Here is a 14,116-nt window from a genome sequence, read left to right on the forward strand (position 1 = left end):
TTCCATCATATCAACATGATGAAATTACACACTTACTAGAAGAATTGCCGTTTAGCACATCTGTGCATTCTTTAACATATAATGAAAATTCCTGACTGACTCCATTTGTTCTATGGGTTGCTTTTCATATATCATTCTATATCATTAGCCAGTTTCTGAATATATCATTGGAAAGCGATGTCTGCGGTATCTCTTTTGCCATAGATTTACCCAACATTTCCACACAAACATTTTTGATGTAGTCTTACATTACTGTCTTGATCATTTGAATATTGGCTTTTAATTCTTAGCAAACCAAACTGTTACTTAGTAAGAAACCCACGAAGTACTAATGTTGATATATGAAATAGTGAACATTGGCATCAGTCAGCTCTTTAACTGGATTCTTTCTTTCAAAGAATTATTTTTGTTTTCAATAATTTGTTTTACATGTAAATACTATTTACATACAGATGGTCTTCTCCCTTCGTTAGCACTAAATTCTCACAGAATAACATACACAGTGGTTTTAGCAGTTTATTTGGCTAATTATAGCTACAAAAATGAATATATGAATACTTCCAGGTATAACTAATATAAAATATTTTGCTCTTGAAATGACTTCCATTTTCACCATTTAGTTTACAACCCACTACTGCTTATTCAAGGAAAGGGGTCTTTTCTTGACCAGAAAGAAAAAAAGTCCAGTGAAATTTGTTTTGCCCTTCACCATCAGTAAATTAAGGTTGCAAATAAATTAATATACATTGACCAAATAATATTCAACTAATAATATTAAGCATTAAATTAAGCTGCTGACTTTATTTACATATGATGTGACTACATATACAGAAAATCCTAGGAAATCTATTTAGTAAAGCTACTAGAAATAGTAAGTTTAGAAAAATTGCAGGCTATAAGGTTAATGTAAAAATATCAATTTTATTTCTATAGATGAGCAATAAAATTTGGAAATTGAAATTTATAATCACATCAAAAAATGACACGCCTAAGAATAAATTTAACAAAGTATTTGCAAGACCTGTACCCTAAAAATTATAAAACTTTGCAGGAAGAAACTGAGAAAGCTCAAATAAATGAAGATACACACCTGAATAAATAGAAGACTCAATATTACTAAGATGTCAGTTCTCCTCAAATTGATCTACAGATTCACTTTCACTGCAATCCCAATAAAAATCCCAGATTTTTTAAATAAAAAAATCAATCTGATTATTAAAATGTATATAGAAATACAAAAGGCACAGAACAATCAAAATAATTTTGACAAAGAATTTGAACTTGAAGACTTGTACTACTTAATCTCAAAATGTACAATACAACAATGGTAATCAAGAGTGTATAGCATCAGCCTAAGCATGAACACACAGAGCAATAGAACAGAATACGGAATCCATTCCTAGAACCACACATACATCGTCAACTGATTTTCAACCTAAGTGCCAATATAAATCAACAGGAAAAGATAGTATTTCCAACAAATGGTGTTTGAACAACTATTAATAGACAGCCATATCTTACCTCATCCATAAAAATTAAGTCAAATTGGATCCTAGACCAAAATAGAAAAACTGAAACTATTAAATGTCTACCAGAAAACAGAGGATAAAATCTTTGTGATCTTCAGATAGGCAAACATAAAACATAACATAACATAAAAGAGTACACAGTGAATTAGTTCATTGATATGAAACTCTAGAAAAGACAAATCTAATCTACAGTGGCAGAAAGCCTATCAGTAATCGACAGTGGCTTGGAAGCTACAGGTGGGGAGCGGAGAGGGTCTAGAGTGATTGAGAAGGGGTACAAGGAAATTTTTGAAAACATGAGCATGTTCTAAACCTCGATTGTGGTAGTGGTAGATACATGAGTCTATACATTTGTCTAAACTCATCATACTGTCAAAGTGGGTGCATTTTTCTGAATGTAAAGTATACCTCAATAAGGTTGATTAAAAATAAAATCCTACCTTCTAACCTATTTCTAAAACACAGGACCAGCACACAGATCACATCATATGTAACTCATCACATGAGTCCAGCAATACCCAACCTGTCCTATATTTTGGTCAAAAAGATGTGCTTACTGATCACTGGCTTAGATACTGTGACAGTATTAAATTACTATAAATGTTTCTAAATGCTTACTCTCACCTTCTATTCACATCTCACTGTGATATGTACAGTTCTCCAATCAGCACTGATTTATAGATCACCCTTTGAGTAGCCTTGCACTAGACCACATGCCCAGAATATTTTAGATAGAATAAAATCCCAATGTGTTTAATTGAATAAATTTGTTAACCTATTTTCTTCTGCTAAAACTGGTCCTGAAGCTCATTTCCATACAGGGAGTTTGGTGAAATTCATAATAAAGTACTAAGTGAGTGAACTTGAGGTGGAAAGGAATTTAAGCTCTGTAAGGAAAATTGTTACTGACTAATCCTGTGTAATTCTTTGAGGCTTAAATGAGTAAATGTTTACAGGAGTATGGGAGACAGAATCCTAAAATGCCCTCCAAGAGTCCATTCTCTGCTGTACCCACTATATAATCAGGGTTAGACTCGTGAATGTGATGAGATATCATCATTGTGACTAGGTTAAACTATGTGACAACAATGAGGGAATTTTGCAGATGTAATTAAGTTTCCAAATCAGTTTACTCTGAATTAATCAAAGGAGAAATTATCCTAGGTGAGCCTGACCTAATCAGGGGAGCCCATTAAGAGAGACTCTGAAAGAACTGTACTTCCAGGGCAAGAGCAGAGTTTGAGCACATCCACCTCCTGATGTTCTACCAAGCCAGGGTCATAGAAATGATTATGTACAAGATTCAATGTGTAGGCTAAAGACATTAAGACATTTGAATAACTGAAGGAAATGGGAAACAGAAAGATATGGCTTTACATTTAAAAGGCAGAAAATCATAAAACCAAAAATAAAAGCTACGCTCTCCCTTGCTCCCAAATGAAGTCCAAACATATGATAAAGAGCAGTGGACAAAAGTCAAGACAGAGCCATTATTATATATGAGTTAAGCATCTGCTTTTCCAAACCAGCAAGAAGGAGCCATTTACTGTCCTCTGCAGTTGACAGTGACCAATGAGCTCAAGCACAGTCTTGGTCCTGCCTGCCTGCTTCCTCCCTTCCACGTATGACCCCATCATGGTCTGAGAAGAATGGGCAGAACTGGACACCCAGCATACATGCAAGGGTTCCCTGAGTCACAGCTGCCAGGCTGCCATTAGAGGCCCATTCTAGAAGCCTGCTGGTCCTCCCCTCCTCCATGTGAAATTAAGTTGGCTGAGTCATCCCTGCCCACTTCTCTAGGAAAAAAGACCCCTTGAACAGTCTTACACTGGTGATTTTGTTTCTGATATCTTAGTCCACCGAAATTAAGGAAACAGAAAGCTGCATCTCACGAATTTCTTAACAGCAAACACCAAAATTGACAGTCCTATTTAAATTTTTTTTTAAATAAAAAGCAAAAGAAAAAATCTTTAAACTAGCATCCAGCTGGCATTCTGTGGACTCTTTGTATAGTAGATTTTAAATTACAGATCAGAGTAAAACAACATGGGCAAAAATAAAGAGTAATCAGGGCCTCTTTCTGAAGAAAATCTCCAAGATGGCATGGCCCTGAAGGTCCTTGGCTGCCCATGCCAGCTGTAATAACTGCTCTCCGTTCCCTGAGAGGCAGTGCTAGCTTGGTCAAACAAAGCTATGATTACTGAAAAGCAGAAATGCTCAAAAAGAATCACCAAAGGGAGACAGGACTTTTTCTTTAAGTCTTCATATCTATGTGATGGAATTCACCTTCAGATTAAATGCAAACTGCATTATTGGGGACAGGTACCACATGTGATGTGCTTCCTTTACACTCTCTTCAGTCACAGTATATTTTTCAAGGAACAACTGTATTTTCTCATCACAATTATATTCAACAAAACTCACTCTTTGCAAACAGTCGTGGTTACTCTTGGTTCTCTGGAAACTTCCTTGGGCCTTCCCACTTAAAGGATGGTCATATCACAGTTTCCTTTTATAGTATTACATAACCCAAATTATAGTGATAAACCCATCTCTAAACCATATGTTAGTGGCTTTAAAATTACAACAAAATGTACATTGTCCAAGTACTGCAGAATCTGAGATTTAGAAGGGACCTTAGAGGCCACTAAATTCAGCTCTCCACCCACTGAACACATAGCTTCAATGCAGCCATCAAGCCTGCTCATACCCAAGTCAAATCTGTCCACCAGCAACCTCTACCCACAAAGGCAGTACTGCCCTCAGGAGCTACCTAGAATAGATGCCTGCTCCTTCCTCAGGACAGACTTGACCGATGGAAACAGGCTTGCACACCCGTGTGTCAGGTTTTCAGGCCAGGCTTCCCAGTCCCTCTTACCATCCAATACTTTCCTCCTGCATCCTTTCCAGGACACCCTCCAAACAGTCAGGGCCCTCCTGAGATATGGCTTACAGAGCATCACAGCTGTGGGCACTCTATGTCCCTTTAACAGAATATAAAGCTTTATAGGCCATCTTCTCCTACAAAGCTTTATATTCTATAAATGTAGTCAACTAAAACACATAGATCTTTTATATAAATGTTTGTTCAACTTTCTTTCCATACTCATATAATAAAATTTTTAGCCCAAGAGGCAGGACATGCATTTCCATTATGTTTAGCCTTTTTAGCTGATTTCAATTTATCAAGATCTCAACTTTGTGATATATAACATATCAAGTATTTCTACCAACTTTGTCATACAACATGTTAGCTATCCCTATCAGCTCTGTATCGCTTGAAATTGTATTGAGTATGCCCTCTAGACAGAGGACACTGATTTGTTTTTAATGAAAGCATGGCAGGTTTTTGGCATCCAGTTGGTCTGCCCATTCCATTTTGATAACTCAAAACAATAACAACAGACTGTTTTTAAACAAATAGTGACTTCATCTACTCATGCTAACGTCTAGCCCACACAGATATTTACAAGAGTCTCTTGCAAATCTATTCCACAAAACTAAATCTACCAGCCCAATATTATCCCCAGTATGAGGTTGGCTGAGTAACACTCACTCCTAGCTAACCCATATTCATTTCTGGTAGTTCCACAATCATTCAGAAATGCTCACGATTTTTCTGATTCAATTGTTAAAAATTACTTATTATCTACCATGTAATAGATTGTACAGATTTTACTAGAGATCACTGTCAGACTTGCAGGAATTAAACATTTTTAAAATTTTAAAAATTTGTTTGGTCGGGCACAGTGGCTCATGCCTGTAATCCCAGCACTTTTGGGAGGCCGAGGCGGGCGGATCACCTGAGGTCGGGAGTTCCAGACCAGCCTGACCAACATGGAGAAACCCCATCTCTACTAAAAGTACAAAATTAGCTGCGCATGGTGGTGGGCACCTATAATCCCAGCTACTCAGGAGGCTGAGGCAGGAGAATCGCTTGAACTCGGGAGGCAGAGGTTCTGGTGAGCCAAGATCGCGCCATTGGACTGCAGCCTGGGCAACAAGAGCAAAATTCCATCTCAAAAAACAAAAACTGGCTTATTTGCCCAACCCTAGTCTTGTGGCAAATGGAGATCATGCACAATGAAATAACCTGTAATTTAGATCATTAACACCAAGGGGCTGGCATAGTCCTATATCTTTGTTCTCTTTCAAATGAAGACTCTTCAACTGCAAGAAGAGATGAAAATGTATCATTCTGAATCTTCAGCTTCACACCCAGAACCACAAGATCTCCAGAGAGAAGCGCAGAGGTTTGGTGCCCACATGAGGCAACAGGCACCCATTCCCATCAGTGAGCTTGCAGAGTCTGGTCGAACACTCCACCCCAACTTGAGAACAAGCCCCAGAAGTCCACCCACAGACCTGCCCGCAGATCTGCTCTCACCAGGCCTGCTTCTCACTTTTTCTTGCTGCAAAACAAGATTCCTCCCTAGTGCCAGCAATTTCATGCAATCTTCTGGGTGGTGCAAGGAACAGCGGAGGCCTCTCCCCCAAGAAGTGCTTCATGTCTTCACACAGCTCCACGGGTGCGGAGCTGCTCCTCCTTCTGGCCCTCAGTTCTGCCATGTCTCCTTTCTGCCCTTCTGCATGTTCCTTTTCACCTTGACCTCCTGATGAGTTCTTCAATCCTAAAAATTCCTTATGTGTGTTAACAAGCTAAAAATAGTTTTGAAAGCTGTTCTCTTCTACCATGGCAAAGGAATGAACTTCACTTGTAGCAAATAAAAATGAAGACTGCTTCAAAAAAGCTGATGAAGGCTCCTCTTTGACATACTAGTTGTCCATAAGAACTGAGTCCCACATGCCCCCACACCTACCTGGAGCCTTCCATAGCAAACTGGGTGTTTTCTACACCCATTGCTGGGGCTCTAAATCTCATTAATCGTAAGTCTACTTAGTTCTTCACTTCTCTTTTCCTACTGAAGTTTACGAATTTAAGACTGGCAGCAATCATATTATACAAGGTATCACTCCATCCCCCTCAGACAGACAGACACAGCAGACACACACAACATTCTAAGGAAGCCCAGCGTCTCACTCTTACAGCACAGTAATCCACAAAGGGGACATTCAGTCCACCATGCTACTCTGCCAGACTTCCTGGTGGCAGGGACTTCTGGGGAAAACAATCCTCAATTTCTCATTGGACCTCAAGACCCTTCACAAGGTGCCACTCCCTAGGCCAAAGCTTCATGAGGCAGTAGAGGGTACCTCTATCTTTACTCCAAGCAATGATGACAGTGGCCCCTTAATTAACATTCCCGACTGACTGCTGCTAAAACATATTTCAAGTTTCACTCCAGAAGCTTGGCGTGCCTAACCAGCCCACACTGTCATCTGAAGATGTGTTTCCATAATCCTGCTTGAAAATGTTGACACCCAGTGACCCAATCTCTCTGGCCACAGCTAACCGTACCAGGAAGAACACCTGACCTAAGGGAACCAATCAAATTCCTCCTCTGAAGAAATATCCTGAAGTTGAAAAAAACAGTTAGTGATGGTCCCTGGAATGATCATTCTGCTGTCATGTTCAAAGAGCAATAAATTCTTAGAGGGCCCAGTCAGCAGAGAAAGTCAAGAGGTGTGGCACTTGCCCTAGGAAAAAAAGGGAAGAGAGACCATGTGACAAGACAGACAGACAGACACAGATGCCTGGCTCTCTCAAGAACTTCTGTTTCACATCCCGCCCCCAGCCCCGCCCTCAGGAGCCTCGTTGCTCTTCTGGCTCCTCTTTTCCACGACACTCCTGCATCCTTGCGGTAAACCTCCTATACGCTTCACAGGCCGGAGGGAGTCTGTGTTTCTCACAAGAGAGCATGAGCCTTCATTCTTCCTCCAAAGATGGAGGAAGGGGGCATTTTGCAACTTGTCAAAACAAAACAACAAAGTAATGGCCTCATCAACAAAAAATCCTTTAACGCTTACTACACAGACATGCCTACCACTTTAGAAATGCTAGAGGACTCGGGGAGAGTATAAATATGATTCCTGCCCTCTAAGAATTTATCATCTGCTTGGGGAGTCAAGGTCAAGAGTAATCCAATAAATAATGAAAACCTTAAGGCACAATACATGCCTTAGAGGCGACCTACAGAATAACCAAGAACCACCGCTATCGATGTTCCTGGCAGAGGCTAGCCAAGAGGACAGAGAAGGTGAGCAGAGAACGCTTCACTCAGGACCTAGGAGAATGCCTAGAATGTGGAAAGTCAGGAAAGCTAATGCATAAAATGTTAACATTTCCTAATTGCAAGCCAAGGAAGATACATATCTACAACATGCCTTGTTCAAAACCTATTTTGTATCCTAATTTCTAAGAATTTTCAGAAATGATTTTTTAAAACTAGCAATTACATTCATTATGGATAAAAAATACATCCAGTGATAGTGCCTGCAATAGTTCCTAATTTACAATGACTTATTACCCACGTATCACATTTTTATGGAATCATTTACATATCCATTCATCCATCCATCTACCCATTTCATCAACACTGACTGGGTGTACTGACAGGCACCAGGAGTGCAGACATGAAAAAAACAGTCTCTCGATCCATGAAGAACCCTTAAGCCATTTGGAGAGTGATCCATAGCAGCCACTGGTTGCAACCCATTATTAAATCTCCAAGAGTGAAACAGATAAAGATCTGGGAAAGAGAAATGAAGCAACTCAGTTTTGCCTGAGGGATCTGGAGAAGTCTTCCCCAACGTAATAAAACTTGAACTGGATTTTGCCAGAAAGAAAGAAGTTCTCCCTTTGGGAAGAGGGATGAACACTGCTATGTTATTATATGAAAACACACAGCATTCAGGGATGGAGAGGGGCCGCCTGTAGGAGTGGCCTGAGAGGTGATGAGAGACTGGCCACAAGAGAGGACATGCCAAGATTCATAGTCTGCAGACGGTGGGAACCAAGAAGGATTTTTTTTTTTTTTTTTAAGAGAGGCAAGATGAGCTCTAGTTTTAAGATGAATTCCTCTGCTGGCAGTGTGATCTTCCTCGTCTCGTAGTTACCATATTTAAAATCTATGGCTCCTATCTTCTGTGACTAATTGCTATTCAACTTGCTAACTGCTTTTCTTTTAAATATAAGATCTCCATTATTCTAAGTACATATATATTTTGGTTAAGTCTTGGAAGAACTTAATCACTGTCTCAAATCTTCTCTTACATTTTTCTTAGAAACACACCTCAACTCAATGTGTGCCTTATTTAAAATGGAAAAAGCAAAGGCTGTCAAGACAGCCCTGCGTTCAAATCTTCACAGTACCACTCCCTGGTTGTGTGTGCTTACTTCTAAGAATAATTCCTATCTCACTGGTTGGTGGTGATGATTAAACAAAACCATTTATAACTATGTGACTTTGGGCACATTCTTTGGGTTTTATGGAAAATGAAGATAATAACAGAACCAGTCACAGGAGGATTGTAAAGACTAAATGAGACAGAACAAGTAAAAACACTTACACTAAGCTCATATCTGACAACTTCAGTTACTAATACAGTGTATGAGAAGCGACTAGCCCAGTGCTTACAACAAGGTAGGAATTGAATGAACTTAGTTCCTTCCTTCACGCTTTCTGCTTTTGGGGTATTTTGGGCTCATTTCAATGAATGCAGGCACTTTCAAAGCATCTAGTTAATGGAGGGGGAGCCCACCACACAAGGCACTTAGGCACCTGCTCCCCCAGTCCCCACAATTCCTCAGGCTCTGCTCGCTTGTGTACCAATCTCATGGTTATTTTCCACTGACATCTCCATGGCTTCTTCCTGGAAGGCAGGGGACAAATCTTCTTAACTGGTATCACCAAGACCTAGCTAAATGCTGTCAGCACCCATGAAGGCATGGGCTCTGCACCACAGTCCCAGGTTCACCAATTACTAGCTGCATCATCCCCATTAAGTTACCTAGCCTATCTGTGCCCCAGTTTCCTTATTTGAAAGATGAGAAAAATAACATCCCCTACCATGTAGAGCTGCTGTGAGGATGAAATGAAATAGTATGTGAAGGCCAGGCGCAGTGGCTCACACCTGTAATCCCAGCACTTTGGGAGGCCGAGGCGGGCGGATCACAAGGTCAGGAGATCAAGATCATTCTGGCTAACACGGTGAAACCCCATCTCTACTAAAAATACAAAAAATTAGCCGGGCATGGTGGTGGCCGCCTGTAGTCCCAGCTACTGGGGAGGGAGGCTGAGGCAGGAGAATGGCGTGAACCCGGAGGGTGGAGCTTGCAGTGAGCCGAGATGGCGCCACTGCACTCCAGCCTGGGCTACAGAGCGAGACTTCGTCTCAAAAAAAAAAAGAAATAGTGTGTGAAGTGCTTCCCAGAGTTGCAGCACAAAGTCACATGCATATAAGTGTGTGTCTATGTACACATATATATCTATTATTCCAACTACCAATTATAGGTACACACTCAACACATGCCCTCATTTACTGAGCATTAACCATATACATATATTAAATATACATGACTGGTGCTAAAGCAACAATTCAATAACAAGAATTTTCATTAAAACAAAGTCAGATCAAGGCATCATGTTTATACACTTTTTAATTTTTCCTATATTAAATTATTTTGGAGTCAAGCACCAGTGTTGGTGTCTTTTTTTTTCCCCACTATCTTTACTAAAGGAACATAATCTTATATTCATGGATCTGGCCACTTTTGCTATTATTCTGATTGTTCTTACTTTTAATTGGCTTTGAATTAAAGGTTGTTAGAACATAAAGCTTTTCTTAAATACAAATTTTAAAAAGCTGGGTGACCCACCTTCCACATTTCCATCCCTCCCGTTCCTTGATAAGCTACGTTAACCATTCTATGCCCCTTAACTATAATATAGTGGTCCCTCTCTTTATCCATGGGAATGTATTCCAAGACCTCCAGTGGATGCCTGAATACTTGGATACTATGTGTACTATATTTTTTGTATACATGCATACCTATGATAAACTTTAATTTATAAGTTAGGCACAATAAGAGACTAGCAACAACAATAAAAGAGAACAATTGTAACAATATACTGTAATAATGGTTATGTGAATGTGGTCTCTCTCAAAATATCTTACGTACTATACATCTTAGCAACCTCAGCATATAATTTTTTTCTTTCAAGTCAAGAATTTTCACATTTTCCCTAGGGTACACACTTCATGGCTTCTCTTTGGCTTATCTGAACTGCCAGCATTACTAGTCTTGTGCTTTGGGAACACTATGAAGTCAGATAAGAGTTATATGAACACATGCACTGCTGTACCACAATGGCTCCGATGTGATAACTGAGATGGCCACTGGGTGACTAACGGCCAGGTAGTGTATGCTGCACAGAAACGCTGAACAAAGGGATGATTTCGGCCTAGGGACAAGGGCAAGAGATTTCATCATGCTACTCAGAACGATAGACAATTGAAAACTTATGAATTGTTTATGTCTGGAATTTTCCGTTTAATATTTTTGGACTGTAGTTGACCACAGGTAACTGAAAGCAAAACTGTAAATAAGGGTAGACTGCTGTAATTCTTTATTATAGAATATTAATTTACAACACAATATAGTTAGAGTGCTATTTCCAGTAAATGATCTGATGATTCATTCATTCAACAAATGTTTATCGAGACTTGCTTTGCGCCAGACACTGTTCTAGGTCCTGAGGACACCACAGTGAGTGACCCATCAAAAGGCTCTGCCCTCAGGTACTGACATTCTACCAGCAGAGGAGGAGGAGAGGGGACAAGACAATAAACATGAACAATAAACCCAAGTCAATCACGGTCAGGCAGTTCTGTTATAATACAACATACACGTTGCTAAAAAAAAAAAAATCTCACAATAACACCAGAGGGCATATGGGGAAAAAAGAGGAGCCTAATAAAAGTGCAGCAGAGGTTTATACACACCAAGTGGCTTAGAAATCCATAAATACTACAAAAAATATGGCACTGTACTGTGAAGAAACCAAAGTGTGCTTGTGGAAGTGGGCATCGGAAAGGCTTGTAATTGTGGAACGGATGGAGGATTATCAGGAATGAGAATACTGGAACTCCGCATGTGGATGGGTGTGGCTCAAAAAGTGAGACATGAACTGAGGTAGGTGGGAGATGCTTTAGGTGTGTGTAGGTGTGTGTTTTGTGTATTCCTATGTGGCTTAGTTCAGCTGAAGGCAGTTTTCTGCATTCACCTAGAGCTTCTGCAAACAAAATTATACCAGCAAATGTGAAATCCATGTTATGCTCAAATTGTCCCTAATATGTCAATCATGTTGAAACAAATACGGGTTTTAAAAACAAGTGTTATACAGAACTGAGTGTATAAGGTGATGATTGCCGTGAAAAACAACAGCAGGATAAGGAAACAGAATAGGGATTCTTGATTTATTTTTAAATATGTTATTCTATACCACTGTATTCATTCTATACCACTGTTAGTAAAAAACCCACGTGTCAGTTGCATTTATGTAAGAGCCTGCAATCATTTCTCTTTCTTGTTCTCATGTCATTTTTCTTCCACCTTCAGAAGTGTGTACTGTTGTCACATGGTGCTTCGACACTATGCTCACTGCACACAGCCCCTCTATGGAGCCTCCAGGTACTTCTACTATTGTTCACTATTATAAGGCAAGGTGGCTCGACGCATTGAAACGGCAGCAGAGGTTTTCCAATGCAGACCCCCTCCGCAGCATCCACCTTCTTTCTATTCTCAGAGTGTACTTAGGAATTCTCATCAGATTCACCGTGACAAAATGTTGTTAGATGACCTTGCTTTTGTGGTGAAACAATATGCTGAGATGACATCAGCTGTTCCATGTACTTTGAGATCTTCACTCAAATTCAGTTCAGACCATTTCCAACCTCCTTTTCCACACCTGCTCATTTTCTAGTCGAACCCAATCTGATCTCCAATGAGATCCTAAAATTGTAATCATGGCATTAAATCATAAAAATTATAGCTTTTAAAAAATCATAAGTGTATATTGCTCTTATCAAAGTTTTCATTACTTAAAAATTTTGAATTCATAGCAGAATAGCATAGCATAGCAGAATGAGGATTTGAACATGAAGTTTGGGGGGGGTGTGAATCGAGGGCAGGGCAGGGGAGGAATCAAGGGTGAGGGACATGCGTACCTCCAAGAAGCAGAGCTCCAGGAATGGCAGAGAAACTGAAGCCACGAAGGGGAATGACCTAGGAAGGAGACAACAGGAGCGCTCTGGTCTGTTCCTCAACCTCTTGCCGGGAGGTTTCCTTTCTCACGTTAAAATTGTGACATGGTAAAATGTTAACCGTTTTCTGCTCAGTTTCAAAAATACTGAAATTTTTAGCTGATTGCTCATCTTCCTGATACATCCTTCCTACAGGTTTGATAAAAATGGCTTCAGTCAATGCTTAAATTAATCAGATTTAATTTATCAAATGTTTACTTAAGGATACTAATTAACGCTTTCAAAAATAAATCAAATCCTTTGTTTCTCAAAAAGGCTTTCTCAGCCAGGGCTACTGCTGGGGCACTGGAGAAAAGCAGCCCCTCAGGTCAGCCTGCAGAGTGAGGTGGACCTCAGGCCTGCTGTTGCTCCACTGGGTGTATGCCCTTGAGCAGGGACAACAAGAACTATTGCACAGGGTTCACCTGTCTTACACAATAGCAGGACTCACTAAAACCCCTGCACCATCAGGAAGCAGTGAGGTCACATTTTGGAACAGTGCATTTCAGACCTGCATGTAAAACACGCTTTTTATATCACTATTTGGTGCCTTAAAAGGCATTCCAGCACATTCACATTGATTGGCTGCAAACTGCTGGTGGGAAAGGGAATTAGAACAAGCCCTATGGAAGGCAATTTGATATCATCTATCAAAATTGCAAGTATACAGACCATTTGACCCAGCGATCCTGCCTCCAGGAATTTATCCTCCAGGTAAACTTATACATGTGCAAAATGTCATATATGCAAGGTTATTCACTGCAGCATTGTTTACCATGGCCAAGAATAGACAGCAAACCAACTATCCTTCAACAGGGGATAGGTTAAATAGGATTCCTATATACATGGAACTGAATATTATTCAGCTGTTAAGAAATAGGAAGCCCTTTATTTACCAGTACAGGAAGAGCCCCAAGAAATAGTAAATGAAAAAAAGTATATATGGTATGTTATCTTTATTTTTAAAAGGGGGTAAATTACATATATTTGTCTTCATCCACAAAAACATGTGGGAATTAATAACAATGATTACATGTGGCGGCCAAGTGGGAAGTTTGAGGGAAGGAAGCAGAGAGCAAAGTCGGAGGTGAGAGGGAATAACAACATGAGATATTTTACTATAAATCACTGTATACTTCTCAAAGTTGCAACCATGTGAACGTGCCACCTTTTCAAAAAAATTAAATATGGAGTTTAATTAAATAGCTTTTTAAAATTAGAATAAGGTTTGTATACATTGTTGAAACACCACTGCCACTCCAAAAGTTGTGACTGTCTCCCAGTCCAGGAGAGAGGGCTTTGGGGTGCTATGCTGACTCCTTTACAGGTCTCTTTCTTCAGGTACCCACTCCCCCACACTATAGACTGCCTATCTACACAGG

General features: G+C 39.9%; 1 protein-coding gene across 4 annotated transcripts in view; it reads right to left on the minus strand.

Moving 5' to 3' along the window:
* FHOD3 (formin homology 2 domain containing 3) overlaps nt 1-14,116 on the minus strand; it is a 491,472-nt gene that overhangs the window by 346,502 nt on the left and 130,854 nt on the right. The window lies entirely within an intron of this gene.

This window comes from Nomascus leucogenys, chromosome 4, assembly GCF_006542625.1.
Source record: "Nomascus leucogenys isolate Asia chromosome 4, Asia_NLE_v1, whole genome shotgun sequence".
NCBI lineage: Eukaryota > Metazoa > Chordata > Mammalia > Primates > Hylobatidae > Nomascus > Nomascus leucogenys.